Source organism: Eriocheir sinensis, chromosome 56, assembly GCF_024679095.1.
Source record: "Eriocheir sinensis breed Jianghai 21 chromosome 56, ASM2467909v1, whole genome shotgun sequence".
Classification (NCBI taxonomy): domain Eukaryota; kingdom Metazoa; phylum Arthropoda; class Malacostraca; order Decapoda; family Varunidae; genus Eriocheir; species Eriocheir sinensis.
The window spans coordinates 10,485,818-10,493,832 of NC_066564.1; the positions used below are offsets into that span (position 1 = coordinate 10,485,818).

The 8,015-nt window shown below is 42.9% G+C and overlaps 1 long non-coding RNA gene across 1 annotated transcript; it reads right to left on the minus strand.

Annotated features, from left to right (window-relative positions):
• Positions 1 to 898: 898 nt before the first annotated feature.
• LOC126984297 (uncharacterized) lies at positions 899 to 6,677 on the minus strand. Its single transcript, XR_007736556.1, has 4 exons — positions 6,626 to 6,677; positions 6,250 to 6,368; positions 5,199 to 5,347; positions 899 to 4,987 (listed from the first exon to the last, which is right to left on the minus strand). It is a non-coding gene; the product is annotated as an uncharacterized LOC126984297 (long non-coding RNA).
• Between the last annotated feature and the right edge of the window lie 1,338 nt (positions 6,678 to 8,015).

The window sequence follows — 8,015 nt, forward strand, 5'->3', positions numbered from 1 at the left end:
CCTGCCGATTAATCGGTGCAACCCTACCCCACACACCAGAACACTTCCTGCTCCACTGCCCAGGGCACCTCACACACCAGAACACTTCTTGCTCCACTGCCCAGGGCACCTCACACACCAGAACACTTCCTGCTCCACTGCCCAGGGTGCTCCACACTCCAGAAGACTTCCTGCTCCACTGCCCAGGACTACACTCCCTCCTTAAAAGCCTCAGAGCATCCCTAACCAGGCTCAACATCCATAGGCCAGTGCCAGGGGGCCTGCTGCCAGCGACACCCTCAGCCCCAACACTGCCTTCCAAGCCCTCAAGTGTGCACAGACCTTCCTGCAGAAGTCTGGTCAACTCGTCAGGATCTAACCCCTGCCCATAGGGACATAACAACAACGACAGCCACAAGGAACCTCTACTGCTGGGGCTCAAGAGGCTGTGGTCCCATGGTCTAACCAGCCCCCTAAGACACTGAAGAAGCAGCTGCTGCTGTTACAACAGCCACACATGACCTGACAAGACCCCAAAAAACACTGGGTTAATCTGTCTGTTGTTGCTTTACAATTACCAAAAAAATGCATCAGAATTGAAAGGGTAAGGACTTACCCACTCTGCCTTCCTTTTGCTGGAGCTGTCCAGTGGCTACAGCTGAAAGCAAGAGATGTCAAGCAATCACCTACCTCACTGCAGCACAAGATGCATTCCCTGTCCTGCTGCGGAGGCTTACTGTCTGGTGCACTGAAATGTGTAGCATCTAAATGATGGGGGCCAACTCAGAACAGATTTCCCTCCTCTGACTGAGCTTCTTTGGTCTGGTCTTGATTACAAAACAGAGTAGGATGGTTGTCTTCAAGCTTTGCTGTTTGTGAAAGGTAGCAAGAGGAAGAAAGGTTTGGGAAACATTGCAAGTATACATCATGTTTTATTGAGAATATCTTTTTGTGACTATTCTTACAAGAGAATTCTTGGAAGGAACCTGTTTGTTAGGATTGTGTGGCTGAAGCAAATCATTCTGGCAGAGCAGCAAACACTTCCCACCCACTCTGAGGCTAAATGTTCCTTCTGTTGGCTGAGGAATATGTTGAACATAAAAAATGTTCTGGGCTGTACCCTAAAGTACACTTTCCTTGAAGCTCAACTTATTATGGTCAACACATTTGCACTTCCAAGGAATTTTCTGGTATGGTAAATCTTTGCCTAAACAAGTGGATTGCACTGCACAACCTACTTTGTACAAATAGAAACTAGGTCTTAAAGACTTTACCATGGTTTAGCTACCTTTACATTTATTCCATCATAAGAGCAAAGGTATCATGACGTCCCAAGGAGCTGCTGCTCGTGCCAAACAATGCAGCACAACCCTACAAACTGCATACCAGACAAACACCAATGTACAAAATTAACCATAAATCCTATCAATCATTTAAAAATTTATTTGAAAACTAAATTTTATATACATGGCAAGTGGTATTACAAATTTGATCTTACAAAGATTAAACTATTAAATGTATGAGCATTTATACAAATGCATTGTCTATTTTGTTGAAGAGGTATTTGGAAATTTCTCAAGAGGTGATGACAGAACACAAAAATGAGGACCTGTAGTAGTCAATGCAAAGACTGGGAGATAAAATGCAGTGAAAATAAAATTGTTCCCATGCACAGGAAAACTGCCAGTGGCTGAGATCAGAACCATCAACCTCAAGCACATGCACTTATGAAGGCAAGTTAGGCAAGCTTCTGTCTGGCTTGTTGACAGTGTGACTCTGAGGAAGGAGACTTCCTCCTACACACAGACACACACACACACACACACACACAGGAGCTGGGGCCCAATACAGAAATCTGTCAGACTGATAACATTATCAGATCCTGGATTTTCATTAGCAATAAAAAAGTAGATAAGGCCCAGCTAATAGTAAAGAAAGTCCCAGTTTTGTTCTGTCAAGCACCACCTGAGGGTTTTCCAGAGAACCTGAAAGTACAAATGCTTCTAAATGCATGTGAAATGTTGTGAAGATGAATGTCATGAGATGGTGTGCAATGACGATGACAATGATAATGACAGTGATGATGATTGTGATGATAATGATGGAATGATGATGACAAATAATAACACTTCACTTACTGAGACATGTATCAGTTCTTATCATATGATTACATTTATATATTTTGTGCAATAAAAAAATGTCAAATAATTTTCACAGCTATTAAAAAAATGACCTGAATGACTAAAAATCAAGACCTGGACAAAGAAATTCATCACATACACTCAATAAATTAAACTAGTCTCCAATGTCTGTGGGTATTGACAAACTTATCAAGTCTTCATTACCAAAGTGTTGCCACTACTGCTGATATACTGTCTCTGTTCATCCATGACAACTAAAAGAAGTCACACAACAAAAAATTGACTTCTGGTACAAAAAGAGTTATAAACTGTTACTGAACATTAAGTTAACTTGGAAGGACACCCATGATGTAGTTTCAGAAGTTTCCACTATACAAAAGTTCTTAAAATTACTCTTAACATTAAATGCACGTCTAGTTTGTACACGCACCAAATGTACAAACGAGAACACAGTGAATATCCAGCAATAAACGAACGGTCAGGAGTTCCAGACAGCTGCAGGAAGGCTGTTTAAGTAGAGCTTCAAAAGATCAGCAGGTTTACAAGATGCCGTCATCCTGTGTATTACTGGACCACTCTTTTGATGAACTGTTTTATCTAAGTGATCTTTGACATGCTGGTCTTCAGTGAGCTATGAAGAACCTAGAACCTATGAAGAACTCCTTTACTCGTTATTTGCTGATCAAGGGAATTTAGATTCAGAATGATTGAGCACAGAGACCTGAAACTGCTGCAAACCCTAGTCCAGTGTTTTGTTAACGCAACGACACTCACTCACTCAGATCCTTTCTCGGGTCCACGGAAATATCGGAGCTGGGAACTGGGACGCAAACTTGTTGTGTTTACATTTTCAAACACCTCAGCAACAACAGACTCATCGGCCTGAGCACGGCACACACACACTCTGGTCCTCAACATGACTAGGCACCACTCGGCTGTCCTCAGCAACACAGTGCTTGGAGGCCATCACCTCGTCTCACCTCTCACACTCACCATTCACCATGAAAGGCAGGACTCATCTCTTCTATAAAATACAGCAAAAGTAGTGTATTGTACAAGCCTGCTTTTTTTCTGATTCAACTGTTTCACTTTTACATGTTTCATTACCTTTATAAAGAAAAATATTCAAATTTGCTTCAAAAGAAAATCCCTACCTCATTCATATTTCCCCATGTTAGCATTTAGCTGCTTTCAAGAAACGTGAAGCAAGTATACTTGCAAGAAAAAATATTTTACGTATTTTCATGGCATGTCCCTACTCATTTTGACGGTCCACAGCCTGGCCGGGGCGGCGCGGAGGACACCACTAACTGAGGAGGATTGGAAGCACCACACTACACCACCAGTGACAGCTACTTTTGAAAGTTGTTTAAATTATAATACAAATAAATAATAACAATAATAATAATATAAAAATAATAATAATAATGATAATAACAATAAATTACTGACCACTAACTTAGTCATTTCCTCTCATGAAAATATTATAAATTCAAAACACTCCCATGAATTACTCTCAAACCATTTCCACCCAGTCAGTCTCCGTCAACCATAATTTGCAGCATGTAAGTTTCTCAGATGTTTAATATTTCTAAAGTCAGTGTTGGTTTGATATAATACCAGGTCTTTGCAGTGAGGCGTAGAAGCAATAGCCAATTATCATGGACTTGTGCCCTGAATAGGCTTGTATGCCATAACAGCCAACACTTGAGAGGTGCTGTGCATGTAAGGAGTGAATGACAGGCTTTGGGGGCTATAATGGCTACATGACGAAGCAGCACGTATGGGAGTCAAAAGATGTCATTGACTAATTTTGTATTTAGATTCAGGGAGATGTGGCCAAGTGGCTCCAGCACCTGAGTCTTGCTGAAGGCTGACCATTCTGTCTGCCATCAGTGGCTGAGGATCACCAGCAAGCTGCCCATCAACTCCAATACTGAGAGAAATTATTGTCAAGTGGAGCACCAGGGGGAAGAGTCAGGAATGCATGGAAAACTGTCTGGCTGTTTATAATTATTGCTTGGGACTCAATTGTATTTACTGACTGAATGGAGACTGATCACTCTGCAACTGCAACAAATTTGTTATGAGCGCTGCCTTTCATGAGGGAGGTGTGGACACATGGGGTCAGGATGATGGGGATTAAGGCCACATACCAGCACAGCACCGCACAGTGTTTGGGTTTGAGCCTACAAACCAGGCCGTGGGAGAAAAATTAGGGTCAGAAAGAATGTAAATTGCCAGGGGCCGCACCACACATGAGCATCCCGTGGCTCTGCATCGTAACTTGGAATTCACTTTGCTTTGTGACTTATCTTCCTACACCTGGCATGACGGTCCTGGCACTGATATGAGAAACCCTGCTCAGAATAAGATGGAAAAGGCTCTGTTTGCTTATCTTTGATAATGTAAGAAAGGTACTCCAGGGAATGGCTTGTTGCTTCAGGTATTCAGTGTGAGTGGTGTAAATCTAAACATGATATTTTATGAGAAATATTAAAATGACAACTTATGTGCTGCAACTTATGACTGTACACCCCTAACCCTGCAATAGTTTTAAGTTGATATAAAACCCAAATTTTATGTACTGGCACTGAACATATATATCTGTTGGCTTTGTTTCAAGACATCACTAGAATACAATTTGTATTGAGTCGTGTAAAAATAAATAAAAATACTAAACTCAGGTGAAGTTGGCAGAGCGAGCAGCATGTCAGAGAGTAATGGTAAGCAGTCATCACTAAACTCTAGCAGTTGAACTGGTTGGCAGTGATAGCAGAGAGGTCCTTCATCAGCCCTTCAAGGTTAGCCATTTCCTGAGACAATTCTTCCGTTGAGTAACCATGAAGTAGAGCTTCATTTGCTTCCTGGAAAATGAAATGAAATTTCAAAGTATATAAGAAACAAAGATAGTTAATAAACATGTGTCCAGTAATATATAATGTACCAAGGTAGTGCTGAAGGTACTGGCTGAGGTAAGACAAGATTAAGTTTCATGGAGAGGATTTTACAACTTTAGTCACCACCAGTGAAACGCCTTGCCAAGGTGTTTCATTCACGGCAAACATCGACTCTTACCTCGTGCTCGGGCAGAGAGTCCACCCGAGAGGACGGGCCCATCCAGCGGCCCGAGGGTCCCCCAGGGCCAGCGCTGCTGGGCATCCCCGAGGAGCCTGGAACTAAGGATTTCTTGAAGGGGCTTGTGACACCCTGGGGTCGCACAGCAACTGTCAGGTAGAGAATGTCATGAGAAAAAATACAATAAACAAAGTTCTGCAAACTTAAAGCCTGAGTCAAAGCTGACAGGACCAATTCATGAGTGTTCCAATTGTTTTGATATTTTCAAAATGTATGCTACTGTTTCATCAGTTTGTGAAGGGATGATTTTGTCACTTATCAAAATGCATCTTTTCAGATTTTTCATTATTCAATAAACTTAGAGTTTCTAACATTTATCTTCAGTGGTTATTTCCCATATGGCTGTTTCTGCACACCTGGGTCACCTCTCTCTAATATTCATGGACACAACAGACCGTTATGCAAAATAGTACAAGGAAAACCTTCAACTACAAGAGAGAGTTACATTTACCATGAGTGGCCCCTTCCAGGTACTCCCCTGGCACCACCACTGACTGGACACTTGCATGCCACACAGGATTTCAAAACTTTCCTTTTAAAAATAATTTAATGATCAGCTTGTGTTTCTTTCTGGGATGGAGCAATTACCCAACTGTAATATATCTGAGTCTTTGAATTCCAGTTTTTGGGGAACTGAGCATCAAGAAACCTGCAGCGGTGATACCCACGGCGGTGGCGGGCAGAGTGCAGACTTGACTTCAGATGAAAATGCTCATCAAGTTACTCAGTGGTTGACGACTTACCAAAGTCTATGAGCAAATACAAAAATTAATTGTTCTTCATGCAAAGATGACATGCAGGGGCAATGTTTGATGTGTTTTACTCAACACTGTTGTGTGTCCCTATCACAAACTGATTGATGCTTTGTTTACTCTGAAAAAAGAACTCTATCATGTTACTACTTTCCAGCAACTAGGTATCTCTTTGACTCAGAGCTTTTCAACTCTGCATCCCGCTGTCTAAAAGGTGCCAACCCTGTGGCCTGTCTCACCAATGTGTTTGGGCTGTGGGGTGGTGGGGGCAGACTGGGGCGGGGCAGGCACACTGAAGCTGCGCAGAGGGTTGCCAGACCTCTTCCCAAGGGTGTTGCTCCCCTCACCATTGATGGTGCTGGAATAAAAGGGGGAAAATATATATATATATATATATATATATATATATATATATATATATATATATATATATGTATACAGATAGATAGATACAGGTGGTCCCTCGCATTTCCAAAACCCATGTTTGCGGACTTACAAATGCATGGATTATCCACAGAAGACTGAAACTCCCTTCAATTATTTTTACTCTGAGAATTTATCAAAACATTCACCTGTACTTGAAATGAACTCTCAACATTAATACCAAAAAATTACCTGTACTGTGACGAGCCTGAAGGCCCCCCCCAGGCTGCCAAGAAGGGACTGTGAGGGCTGGGGTGAGACAGCCCCTCCAGGGGGGCGCTACCTGGCCCCAGCATACCAGACAACCCACTGCTGGAAGGGGAAAGGACAATAAAAATAACCGTCACTTTATATGAAGAAGCAATGCAAAAATTAGATCCCTCTCCCTATAGGTCTGACACCCTCTTGGCTCTTGGTGCTCCTTTTTAGTGGGTGGTCAAGGTGGCAGAGTCTCCAACTGTCCCTGTTCACAGACTTTCTTCAGCATCACTAACACACTGCCTCCCTCCTCTCCCCTTCAAATATTCCTCAGTCCAGTCACTCCACATTACTGTTGGTCTCTTGTCCAACCCTTTAGCCCTCTGATTTGATTCTCATAAATCCTCTTCACAAAACCACCATCCTGTACTGCCATGATATGCTTAAGCCATCTTAGTAAACTCTGCCATGTCTGTTCCACAACTCAATATTTAACAACTTTTGCTTTGACATCCACACTGCATCCCTTGTATGCTGAATCCTTATTATACTTTCTGATCATGTTAAGTCACATCCTATCCAGTTATAACTAATTTTACTGCACAAAGCCCTGCCAGCTGAGACACTCTCTGACCATGTTTCAGAGGCAGAGGTCAAGCTTGGCAGACTGATAGTTGGGTAAAGGAGGAGGAAGGAATGTTTGTGAGACCTGTGTATAGCATGACAACACCTGGCCCAGCTTAGTTCCCCTGAAGAAGCCTTGAGCAAAACTAGTCTGGAATACACTCACCTAAACCCCTTGACTGAATTTCCTACAAGAAGACATCACCAAGCTACAGGAATGGAACAAAAAGTGGCTGCTACAATTCAATGAAGAAAAATGGAAAGTCCTGCACCTTGGGAGGGGATATACAGCACACCAATACCACATGGGAAACACTCCACTATCCACCACAGAGGCAGAGAAAGACCTAGGAGTATATGTTACCAGGCTACCAGTGAAAGCCAAATCCGTGCCAATTGCAGCGGATGGGTTAATACATCCATGTTTCCTTCCTCCTTTGCCTAACTGGTCCTTGATTCTCCCTTTCCATCCCTGCTTGCATTCCTACCTCTCATGATTCTCTCAGCTGACCCTACAGCCTGACTTCCCTTCACTGGGGTAATAGTTTTCTTTACGGTTATAGAACCTTTGTAGATACCTTGTGGGGTTCGGACTGTAAGGGTTTTCTGCAGGCGAGTTGTACCCCTGGCTGCCTGCCGAGGAAAACTGTGGCATGGAGTAGCCGGGGCGGCCCAGTGTGCCATCACTGTACACACTGCTGGAGGTGCTGCCGCCAACCACTGGAAGGGAACGCATTCGTGTAGTGAAAGAAGACATGAC